The 11,201-nt window shown below is 41.9% G+C and overlaps 2 non-coding genes across 2 annotated transcripts; both read right to left on the bottom strand.

The window, feature by feature from the left end:
* Positions 1-426: 426 nt before the first annotated feature.
* Positions 427-543, bottom strand: TRNAL-CAA (transfer RNA leucine (anticodon CAA)). The gene is made up of 2 exons: positions 506-543; positions 427-459 (listed from the first exon to the last, which is right to left on the bottom strand). It is a non-coding gene; the product is annotated as a tRNA-Leu (tRNA).
* A 6,446-nt stretch (positions 544-6,989) lies between these two features.
* Positions 6,990-7,106, bottom strand: TRNAL-CAA (transfer RNA leucine (anticodon CAA)). The gene is made up of 2 exons: positions 7,069-7,106; positions 6,990-7,035 (listed from the first exon to the last, which is right to left on the bottom strand). It is a non-coding gene; the product is annotated as a tRNA-Leu (tRNA).
* Between the last annotated feature and the right edge of the window lie 4,095 nt (positions 7,107-11,201).

The following is an 11,201-nucleotide window of genomic DNA, read 5'->3' as shown; positions in this document are numbered from 1 at the left end:
GAAACCTCAGAGTGAAAATTTCCAGAAGTGTGGAGGAGAAACTTGTTACAGGAAATTTTAGCAGTATGTACTTTGTTTGTGATAGTCAAAAAGAAGTGTTAAAATAAAACGTCAATACCAACCTTTCCGATGAATTCGCAACATCTGAAAGCCTCATGTTTTACGCGAAGGCAGAAAACTTTCAGTTAATAGGCATTATGTCTGTGAGGACACATGTCTTGGTGCGTCTTAGAACCCTTTCCTAAAGCAACAATCCTAGAAGTTTTGTATAAAAAAGAAAAAAAAAAGAATTAATAAAATTTTAATTGTAATGTTCAAAGCTGGATTCGAACTTCTGACATGGTTGTTTTGGCACGACGAGGTGAAATTCCTTTGTGCTAACAAAAGTTGCATGAGCCCATTCGCAACGGAAACAAAAAAAAATTTTGTCAGAAGTGGGATTCGAACCCACGCCCACATTCGTGGACCAGAAGCCTCGAGTCCTCTATCAGAGGAAAGGTCGAACCTTGAGTATGGCGCCTTAGACCGCTCGGCCATCCTGACAACACGCCAACTCCCCCTGCAAGCATTCATGATATAGGATACGTCGCTTGGTCGCAGTATAATGTGCATTATTTGCGTACATCTGCCTCGTGTGGTACATACAACAGAACTAACGTATGAAGGGCGTCATCCGGGTCAATCGCAGGTTATAATCGCAATATATGTTAATACTTCAAGTTTCATATGTTTTTTGTTGTTGAAAACATTTTATCAAACGAAGTTTCTTTTTCTCTTTCAAGTTCAGGTTTCTTTTCTCGTCGTAACAGCCGCCAAAAACTTCTGTATATAGACCAAGTGTAACGATTCCTCATAAAATTGAAATTTAAAATAAAGCAAAAACGATGAATTTGTGTAATCTGGTCATTTAGTACTGTCCAACAAGATGGGGAGAGGGCCGGAGAAGGGTCCTGACGCTTTGTATGTATGTATGTATGTATGTATGTATGTATGTATGTATGTATGTATGTATGTATGTATGTATGTATGTATGTATGTATGTATGTATGTATGTATGTATGTATGTATGTATGTATGTATGTATGTATGTATGTATGTATGTATGTATGTACCCGCCATGGTTGGTCAGTGGCTATGTTGTTGAGCTGCTCAGCACGAGGTCGCGGGATCGAATCCAGGCCACGGCGGCCGCATTTCGATGGGGGCGAAATGCGAAAACACCCGTGTGCGTAGATTTAGGTGCACGTTAAAGAACCCCAGGTGGTCGAAATTTCCGGAGTCCTCCACTACGGCGTGCCTCATAATCAGAAAGTGGTTTTGGCACGTAAAACCCCATAATTTAATTTTAATTTAATGTATGTATGTATGTATGTATGTATGTATGTATGTATGTATGTATGTATGTATGTATGTATGTATGTATGTATGTATGTATGTATGTATGTGTGTATGTATGTATGTATGTATGTATGTATGTATGTACTGCGCCTGTGCGTTTGGTCAAATGGAATAACGAATTTGGCACTCCGTGGCTTTAAGTCGTGCAAAGATGCATATTGTAGACATCCGTGGGGCATGCGTGCCTCCCCCTCTGAAGCAGCATATGGCCTCATCCTACCTGTTACCTTGCAGAGCATACTGCGCACACTCAGCAGGCTGACTGTGCTTTCCTGGACTCGGACCTACGGCGCCCGCGCTTGCTCGGCTGGAGAGCCATATATAGGGGACCATCCCGGCACCGGCTTCACTACTGAGCAGCGGCTGCAACGAAACAGGACGCAGCCTAACCATCGTATATTTTTACTGCAGGTTAGTTTTTATACTTCTCACTGCGTCCTATGCTATTGTTGTGGCTGCTGTTCACAAGTGTGTATCTTGTTTTTGATCTGTTTTCTGCGATGCCCACCAAAACTGAACTCGCTAAAAAATTGAGCATCTGGAATCACTGCTTAACGATAAGCTTGTTGGTGCACTTGTTGACAGTCTGGCTGCCAAGATTAGGAAGAGGTTTGACGATAAGGGAATTGGCAACCTTGCTTCTCTAGCTGAAATCGTGTGTTTCATGAGTGAACAGTATGACACATTCAAAGCGACATTCAATGAACGGGTAACTCTACAAAGCTCTAACTTCTCAGAATCAAGCATTAACAAAGAGAATCGCCGACATGGAACTGTACAGCAAAATGAATAACATCGAAATTAAAGGCATTCCATTATCACAGGTGAGGAATGCTCTGCGATCTTGAAGAAGGTTGCCGATGCAATTGAGTGAGTGAGTGAGTGAGTGAGGAAACTTTGTTGTGAAAGCCTGCAGAACGGTTAGCCTTCCCCTGTTAGGGAGGCGTTACCGTGACGCGGCCATGACGTCTTCACGGCGTGTGGCGCCTCTACTTCGGCCGCGGCCGCACTATTCCCTTTGGTCGACCGCGCCTGCCCCTCTGTTGGGGTGGCAGCCTCCCTCCGGTTTCGCTCGGTCGTTGCCTTTCGAGGGCCGCCGAGATCTGCTGGACGGCATGGGTTTGGACATCTTGGTCATAGCATCTCGTTGCGGCCTCGAGCCGCGGCGGGATCGTTGTTATTGTTGCAGCTTCATGCGGATTCTTGGCACAGTCCCAAAGGATGTGAGCTGCAGTGGCTCTTTCCTTTCGGCACACACAACACAGATCACTTTCATAAACACTTGGACACACGTGCCTCATCAGCACCGGGGTGAATAATGACCCCGTTTGAAGTTGTCGATATAAAACCGCCTCCTTACGGGTCAAGCCCGGATGAGGTGGCGGCATAGTCCTTCGCTCTAGTCGGTACCATTTCACAATTTCGTTATAGGAAGTCATTTTGTCCTTGGTTTCCCACCACCACGACGGGTCGGCTGTAGTAGCAGCGGCACGGTTGGTTAGTCCTCGCGCCGCCGCGTTCACCGTCTCGTTGTGGTTAGCGTTGCCGCGATCCGACACATCACTGCCCATGTGGGCCGGAAACCACTTTATCACCACACACCGACTTTCACTCGCGAGATCGACCACACGCAACACACGCGCGGCTTCACCACACACCCTTGCTCTGGCGTAATTTTCACTGCCGTCCTAGAATCACAGAGCATAGTCGTGCACTCGGGGTCGGCGATGGCCAAAGCAATGGCCACCTCCTCGGCTTGATGCGCGCCTCGAGTCCAATTTCTTCTGGAGACATTGACACAGTTCATCGTGTGGCCAGCAAGATGTCGGACAGGAACATCATTTTTCGCTTTTGTTCCCGTGACAAGGAGAATGAATTTCTTCACAAGGGTCGCAAAGCTCGTCTGCGATGCTCCTAGATTGGCTTTTCTGGTGGTACAGCTAGTTCCATTTACATTAACGAACACCTAACAGTCGACAACAAACATTTATTCAGCAAGGCTTTTGCACTGAAGAAAGAGAACATTTGGCAGTTTTTATGGATTGAAAATTGCCAGATTAAAGCTCGTAAATCAACCGATAGCAGGGTCTTCCAAATAAACTCGGAGGCGGATTTTGGCTTCTTTGCGCAGGCGTTGCTTATTGCTAGATTTCCTCTCCTACGGACTGATTGCACACACGTGCCCAAATTCTTTTCATCATGTCTTTGCTATCACCAGCCGAAGTCAAACCATTGCTTACATCTTCTAATACCTCTATTCTTCATCTATTCTCCTGCGTGAAGTTTGCGATACCATGATACCATTTCTGCATTTACTAACTCACTTAATCATTCGTTTTCATTTATTTGCGTTTCGGAAACATGGCTTGATAATGCGGATATCAATTTATACGGTTTTTGTCCATACCAAGCAGAATACTGCCATCGTATTTCGGATCGATAGGGTGGTTCCGCTATACTTGTTTTGCCTCATAATAAATATAAACTTAGGCTTGATCCTTTTCTTAATGTAAATCATTGTGAATCGGTATGGATTGAAACTGACTTACAGCTGAATTCTTATAATCGTAACAGTTGTATTCTTGGTTGTGTATACCGCTCCCCTTCTTCATCTATCCCTGATTTTCTGCGTGAACTCTCCATAGTTCAGCCGGGCGCAGGCTACCACCCTGCGTCTACTACAAACAAACACGTACCCTTCACCCGCCCGCCTCCACCTTATATTTCCAGACGTCTACACTACCCCCAACTGCCGGTGCTGTGGAATTCACCCGGCTACGCTTCCGCATATGCTATGGGAGTGCCCAGCACAGTACACACAGACTAACACCACGACTCTCTCGTCGAGGTTGCATGAGGCTCTGCGGAGCTCCGCCCTCGACGACCAAACCTGGGCGACCCAGCATGCCCGCGAGGCGGCGGCGAGGCAAGCCCTCGACGTCCCTTCGTGGGAGGCTTAGGCCCGGCCATCATAAAGTGCTGGTTCTACAATAAAAGTTTATTTCTCCTCCTCCTTGAAAATAAGCAGGTCCTAATTGTCGGTGATATTAACATCAACTTACTTGACACGGAAGTGTAACAGCTTATACAGACTGTCTTGCTGGTTTCGGACTGATATAATTAATTATCTCTCCGACCAGGTGTTCTACTCATGGTGCCAACACGCTTCTTGACCATGCTCTAACTAACATTGCGCCAACTCCAAACTCTGGTGTCATAGATACTCAGATCACAGACCATTTCCCAATATTCGTATCCTTTCAGTCCGAGCCTTGCTACTTTTTATCCAATTTTACCGAGATAGTTTTGTTAACACTATAACAAATACTGATTGGTCTGTAATTAACTCCCTGCACGATCCCGGTCAAGCTCTTGAAAATGTTTGTTCCATTTTTTACAAGCCGTTCGCGCTAACATCCCTGCCGTCAGATGCAAGAAACATTTTAATTTCCCGGTAACCCTTGGGTAACGAGAGGTTTACTGACTAGTATGAGAAAAAAAACCTATACAAAAATATTAAAAAAGAAACCTTTCAATGCACGCTTAGCGGCACGCTATAAAGATTATTGTAACATTCTGAATAACTTGCTAAAGAAGTCTAAACGACAGTATAACGAAAATGAATTTACAAAACACAAGAACAATCCTAAAAAACAATGGCAACTTCTTAATGTGTTCATGAACTTACCTAAGTCCGGTAATACTGCTGATAAAATAAACTACAACAATAAAACTCATACTGATTCTTCTAGCATAGCAAGTAGTTTCAGTGACTACTTCTATAATATATACAGCAGTCATCATATGACTGCTACTTATCCCATTTATCGCTGCACTCATTCTTTTTTTCTTTCCCGTAACTGCAAATGAGGTACGTTCCATGGTATTAGCTCTAAAGAATACTAGCCCTGGCTTAGATAACATTTCTGAATTTCATCTAAAACTTGTTGCACTGCTTATTTCTGATACACATTGTATTATAATTAATAATATTTTTAAATTTGGTATTTTTCCCCTTTCGCTTAAAGGGGTTAAGATTATTCCTGTACATATATAAGAAATGTGATAAAACGGAGGTGTTTAACTATCGTCCTATTTCTATTCCATCGTGGATTAGTAAAGCTGTTGAGAAGTTATTTTGTAAGCGCCTAAATAATTACTTAAACAAACTTAATTTGTTGCAATCTTCTCAATTTGGTTTTCGCACTGGCAGTTCGACTAACTTGGCTTTAATACCCCCAACCGACTGCATTTGTCACTCGATTGATACGGGTAACTTCGTTGGTTCGGTATTCTTGGACTTCACTAAAACTTTTGATATAATTAATCATAACATACTTTTTACTAAGCTAGAAGCCCTGGAAATTACCGGTCCAGTACTAAACCTCCTGAAAAGTTACCTACATGATAGAGAACAAACAGTTTCTTTTGGAGGTGCTTATTCTGATACTAAAGTTATTAACCAAGGTGTACCACAAGGCTCCATATTAGATCCCTTACTATTCTCTATTTATATTAATGATTTTTCCGCGTGTCTTAAGTCGGCACATTGTGTACTATACGCAGACGATACTATTATCTCGAATCGTGACAATTGTTTAACAACCTTAATTTTTTAACTAAGCAATGAGCTTGACGATATTGTTGCTTGGTGTTCGTCCAATCATTTAATTATGAATCCTTCAAAAACTCAGTTTATGATTTTACGTTCTAGCCAAAGAATACTACCTGGTTTGTCTGAGAGAAATCTAGATGGTCATCACATTCCCGTCTCTGACTGTGTATCATTTTTGGGCATCAAATTAGATTCTAACCTTAAGTTTTCTCAACACATTGACTTCATTAAGCATAAGTGTACCTTCGGTATTAGAGCATTAATCAAATCAAGAACATATTTCTCTAAAGACGCATTATTAGCATTACACTTTGCCTTCGTTCACAGTCACATTAATTATGGCATTGTTTCCTGGGAAACACATATGACTGTCATATCTCGTCTATTCAGAACTTACAAAACCAAGCAATACGCATTGTCACTAACAGTGGGGTTTTTACGAGCGCTACTCTACTACTTCGTGAAAATAACATCCTTGTTGTAACGAACTTGTTCAACTATCATCTAATAATTATGTTTTATAAATTACTTACTAAACAGCTCTCATACCACTTCATTGATTCCAGGGACCTCATCAATAACAATAATACCGGGTTTGTGCGTTAACTCCAATTTTCTAATATCTACGATTCATTCTAACTATGGAAAAATAAAGCGCCAATACCAAGCTTTCCGATAAAGTCGCAACATCTGAAAGCCTCATGTTGTACGCGAAGGCAGAAAATTATCAGGTAATAGGCAGTATTTCTGTGAGGATACGCGTCTTTGTCCATTTCAGAGCCCTTTCGTAAAGCAACAATCCTAGAAGTGTTGTATGCAAAAAAAAGCAGAAAAAAAAGAGTTAATAAAATTTTGATTGTAATGTTCAAAGCGGGATTCGAACTTCTGACATCGTTGTTTTGGTACGACTAGGTGAAATTCCTTTGTGCTAACAAAAGTTGCGTGTGCCCATCCACAACGGAAACAAAAAAAGTTTTGTCAGAAGTGGGATTCGAACCCACGCCCACATTCGTGGACCAGAAGCCTCGAGTCCTCTATCAGAGGAAAGGTCGAACCTTGAGTCTGGCGCCTTAGACCGCTCGGCCATCCTGACAGCACGCCAACTCAGCCTGCAAGCATTCATGATAAAGGAGACGTCGCTTGGTCGCAGTATAATGTGCGTTATTCGCGTACATCTGCCTCGTGTGGTACAGACAACAGAACTAACATGTGACGTGCGTCATCCGGGTCAATCGCAGGTGTTAATATATTTCAAGTTTGATGTGTTTTTTGTTGTTCAGAACATTTTATCACACGAGGTTTCTTTTTCTATTTCAAGCTCAGATTTCTTTTCTCGTCGTAACAGTCGCCAAACACTTCTGTATATAGACCAAGTGTAATGATCCATACATCATAATATTGAAGTTTAAAATAAAGCAAAGATGATGAGTTTGCGTAATCTGGTCATTTTACTACTGTCCAACAAGATGGGTAGAGGGCCGGAGAATGGTCCTCACGCTTTGCCTCAACTTAGGACTCTCTCGAAGAATTATGAATTGATGGGGAGGAATAAATTTAATTGTAAATAATTCCATTATACCTTCGGGCATAGTACACGTCAACATGACGTCATGTTGATTTGTGTAAACATATATTGCAGAACGCTTTCCACATTTTTTATTTCTTCCTAGCTTTAATTGCTTCCGCTGTTCGTCAAATTTATTTACCTTATTTATTTATTTTGGGAGTGGGGGAAACACATGAACATACGATACAAGTAATAAAAACAGGTACAAAACACAAAATACAAAGCATATAAAGTGGTTAGAAGGAACATTCAATAGCGTTCAGGAATTCTTTCAAAGGTAAACAGCGGGTCGTACCAAGCAGATCATTCCTGTGTCGAATAGTCCTAGGGAAAAAGAAACTGTATTTAAGTTTCAACTGTTAGTGCAAGCGACAAAGACAGAAAAGTTCAGCTGATTATTTATTCTTCTGGCTAGGAACGTTGCTCGTGACAAATATATGTTTGGGTAGGTATAATGCGGTGAGCAAACTAGGGAGTTCAGGAGTTTGAGAGACTCTATGTGACGTCGGTGGAAAGGAGGAGCTAAACCAAGTACAACCAGATGAGACGGCGGTGAAATGTCTCGATCATGGCGGCGGTATATGAAGTGAATGACTTCCTTCTGAACAGATTCAATTTGGTCAATAATATTTTATAAGGGTTCCATATAGTAGCGGCATAATTACGAGCGTTCTATATGTTAACAGTGCTAAAACCTAAAGTTAGTTTCTTTTGGAGCAACACTTAGAGTTCGCCCTAGGTAGTTAAGTTTCTTTAATGCTTTGTTGCAAGGTGTCAACATATCTCCCGACCAGGCTTTTGTGGAAGCGAATAGGAGGCCTAAGTACTTATATTCTGGGGCGCGTTGTAGAAAAGTAGACTGACAGGAGTAATTGAAATAGGAGCAATTAGTACGATTGTGAAAGGGCATTACAACTGTTTTTTGGAAGGTAATGTTAATTTACCAGAGCTCCCACCATCTGCGAAAACCTGGAAATGAGTTATTCAAAAAGTTATGATCGTTAGGCATGGTAATGACATTGTAGGGAACGCAGTCGTCTGCGTAAAGGTGATTCTTTACCGAAACAGAGTGTGACATACACGTATCATTAATGTAAAGCCAGAAAAGCAAAGGCTTAAGGACAGAAACCTGGGGTACAACGGAAGATACTGATGCGTCCGGGGAAGTGCATGAATGAAAGGAAGCATATTGCGAGTGATTGCAAAGAAAACTACGGACCTATTCTACAAGAAAAGAGTTATTAAGAATAAATTTGAGTTTATGCAATAGCTTAGAGTGTGTTACAGTATCGAACGCTTGCGAAAAATTTATGAATAAAGCATTTAGTTGTTGGCCTAAATCAAGGGCAAGACTCATACATACTTGAATTCAGTTATCTGATTTATGTTGCTAAAGCCACGACTAAAATCATGCTGAGCGCTGCACTAAATGTTATTAGACTCAACTAAGTTCATAATGTGCTTATAGATTATGTGTTCTAATAGTTTGCAGGTATGTGAAGTTAGTGAAATGGGTGTATAATTTAGAAATGATTGCTTCTGCCCGGATTTGCACTAAGGGAAGACTCTTGCCCGTTTCCATGAAGAAGTCACCGTGCAAGTAGACAATGTTTTATCGAAAATTAAAGCCAGACATTGGCTCGTCCAAGCAGCATATCGATGAAGAAATACATTATTGATGTTTTCCGTAGTAGAGCATTTTCTTGGGGTCAAGCATTTCAGATAAGGTTCAGCACATGTAGCTGAGATGTAACAACATTGTCAATTTGACAGAAAATGTTAGTTGCTGAAGAGCAAGGGTGAATTTTGCAATTGTCCTACGTAAATATTGACTGAAGATAGTAGTGGAATGCTTTTTCAATAAGAATAGGTTCTCTTATATTTCCAATTCATTTAAAATAAATTTCTTGGTGCTATCTTGGGTTGGCGAAATCGAGCACCAAAACTTCCGTGGGTTGTTTTTAGTGAGATTATATATAGGTAAAGTGATCTGGAAACAGAAGTTCTCCGCTGCGTCAATTCCTTGACGAAGTACCTCCTTAATCGAGTGAAACTGAGCTCTTAATTTTGCGTTATCATCAAGTCATGTCCGGCGTACTCTAGCAACGCGACGCTTCAAATGCACTATATTCCTTGTCATCCAGGGTCGATCTATGTTTCTCTTGAATGACACGAGGCGCTCAATGCAATTGTTTGAACAGTCATTTCAAAGTAGGACACTATATGTCATTGATGTCACCGGAAAGGCATAACTGTGAGAACCTGCAACCTGGGTTACCACGACGTGAACAGACCATGCTGTACCGTTTGTGGCTAGGCGTTACATTTGCGAACTCATATGTTTTTCTTATTGGAATGGCCAACAGCCCCACGAGCGACACATGCAACAGCGATGAGACGCACACACATAGTATCTGTGTCTGCTCGCGATATAGTGCCCTGAGACAAGTGATGTGCAGAGTAGTGGACCAATTGGACAATCGTCCACTATCAGAACTCAAAGCTTTAGGTCAGTGCTCCCGAAGAACATCCGCGCTGAAGGCCTTGCGCTATTAAGGTTCCTGTGGTCTACTGGGCTTCACGATATACTTTAAGAACGCCGCCCCCTACTGCTCTATAGTGTACGAGGTTTGTTCGTGCTCCTCTCTCTTTCGCTCTATCTTCCCCTCCCAATATCTTTCTCTTTTTATCCCCATTAACCCTTCCTCCCGTGCAGGGTAGCCAACCGGAACTACCTCTGGTTAACCTCCCTGTCTCTCTCTCTCTCTCTCTTGTGTATTCATAGAGGTGCCTTGGAACTGAAGAACGAACAGAAACTAGAACTGCTTTGTTGTCGGAGATGCCGTCGGTAACTTCGCGTCCGAAGCCATTTGTGAAGAGTGGTGCACTTAGAAAAATGAAGTCTAGTGTAGTGGATTCCCTAGTAGGGTCAGATACAATTTGATTCAGTCGAGGGGTTAGTGAAAATTCAAGCAACTCTCTGCAAAGCGAAGCCCCGTGACCAGTCGCTGATAATGAGGGCCACGAAATGCCAGGTGCAGTGAAATCGCCCATACAGATTAAATTTGCAGAGTAAAAGCCACGCTCTTCTATAAACGTATTAAGGATCACTAGTTCATTTAAGGGGTGATAAAACGCTAATAAAACTTTTTGGCAGTGAGCATCTTTCAGCAGGTCGGCTTTATTTCGGCAGGAGCCTGTAATACAGAATAATGTAACTGAGCACAAAAGCATAGCAACGTCTCCACCTCTGCCCACTTTCTGTTCTGCTCTCACAATGTTACATAATGGGAGGGGGGAGGGGGTGGTTTCGCAGTTATAGCTAGCACTATGCAACCAGTGACGCCAATTACTTGCAGAGAATGTGACGAAACCCAAGTAAAGCTCGACTATTTACTTGTGAGGCTCCTTGCATCAAGCTCCAATACGCAACATACAATTAGCAAATTATCGTGATTATCACTGTATGTATGTATGTATGTATGTATGTATGTATGTATGTATGTATGTATGTATGTATGTATGTATGTATGTATGTATGTATGTATGTATGTATGTATGTATGTATGTATGCATTGTGCGTGTGTGTTTGGTCAAATGGAATAACGAATTAGGCACTCC

This window comes from Dermacentor andersoni, chromosome 4 (assembly GCF_023375885.2).
Source record: "Dermacentor andersoni chromosome 4, qqDerAnde1_hic_scaffold, whole genome shotgun sequence".
NCBI classification, from domain to species: domain Eukaryota; kingdom Metazoa; phylum Arthropoda; class Arachnida; order Ixodida; family Ixodidae; genus Dermacentor; species Dermacentor andersoni.
Note: the sequence above shows the minus strand (reverse complement) of the source record. Positions and strands in the feature narration are given on the sequence as shown.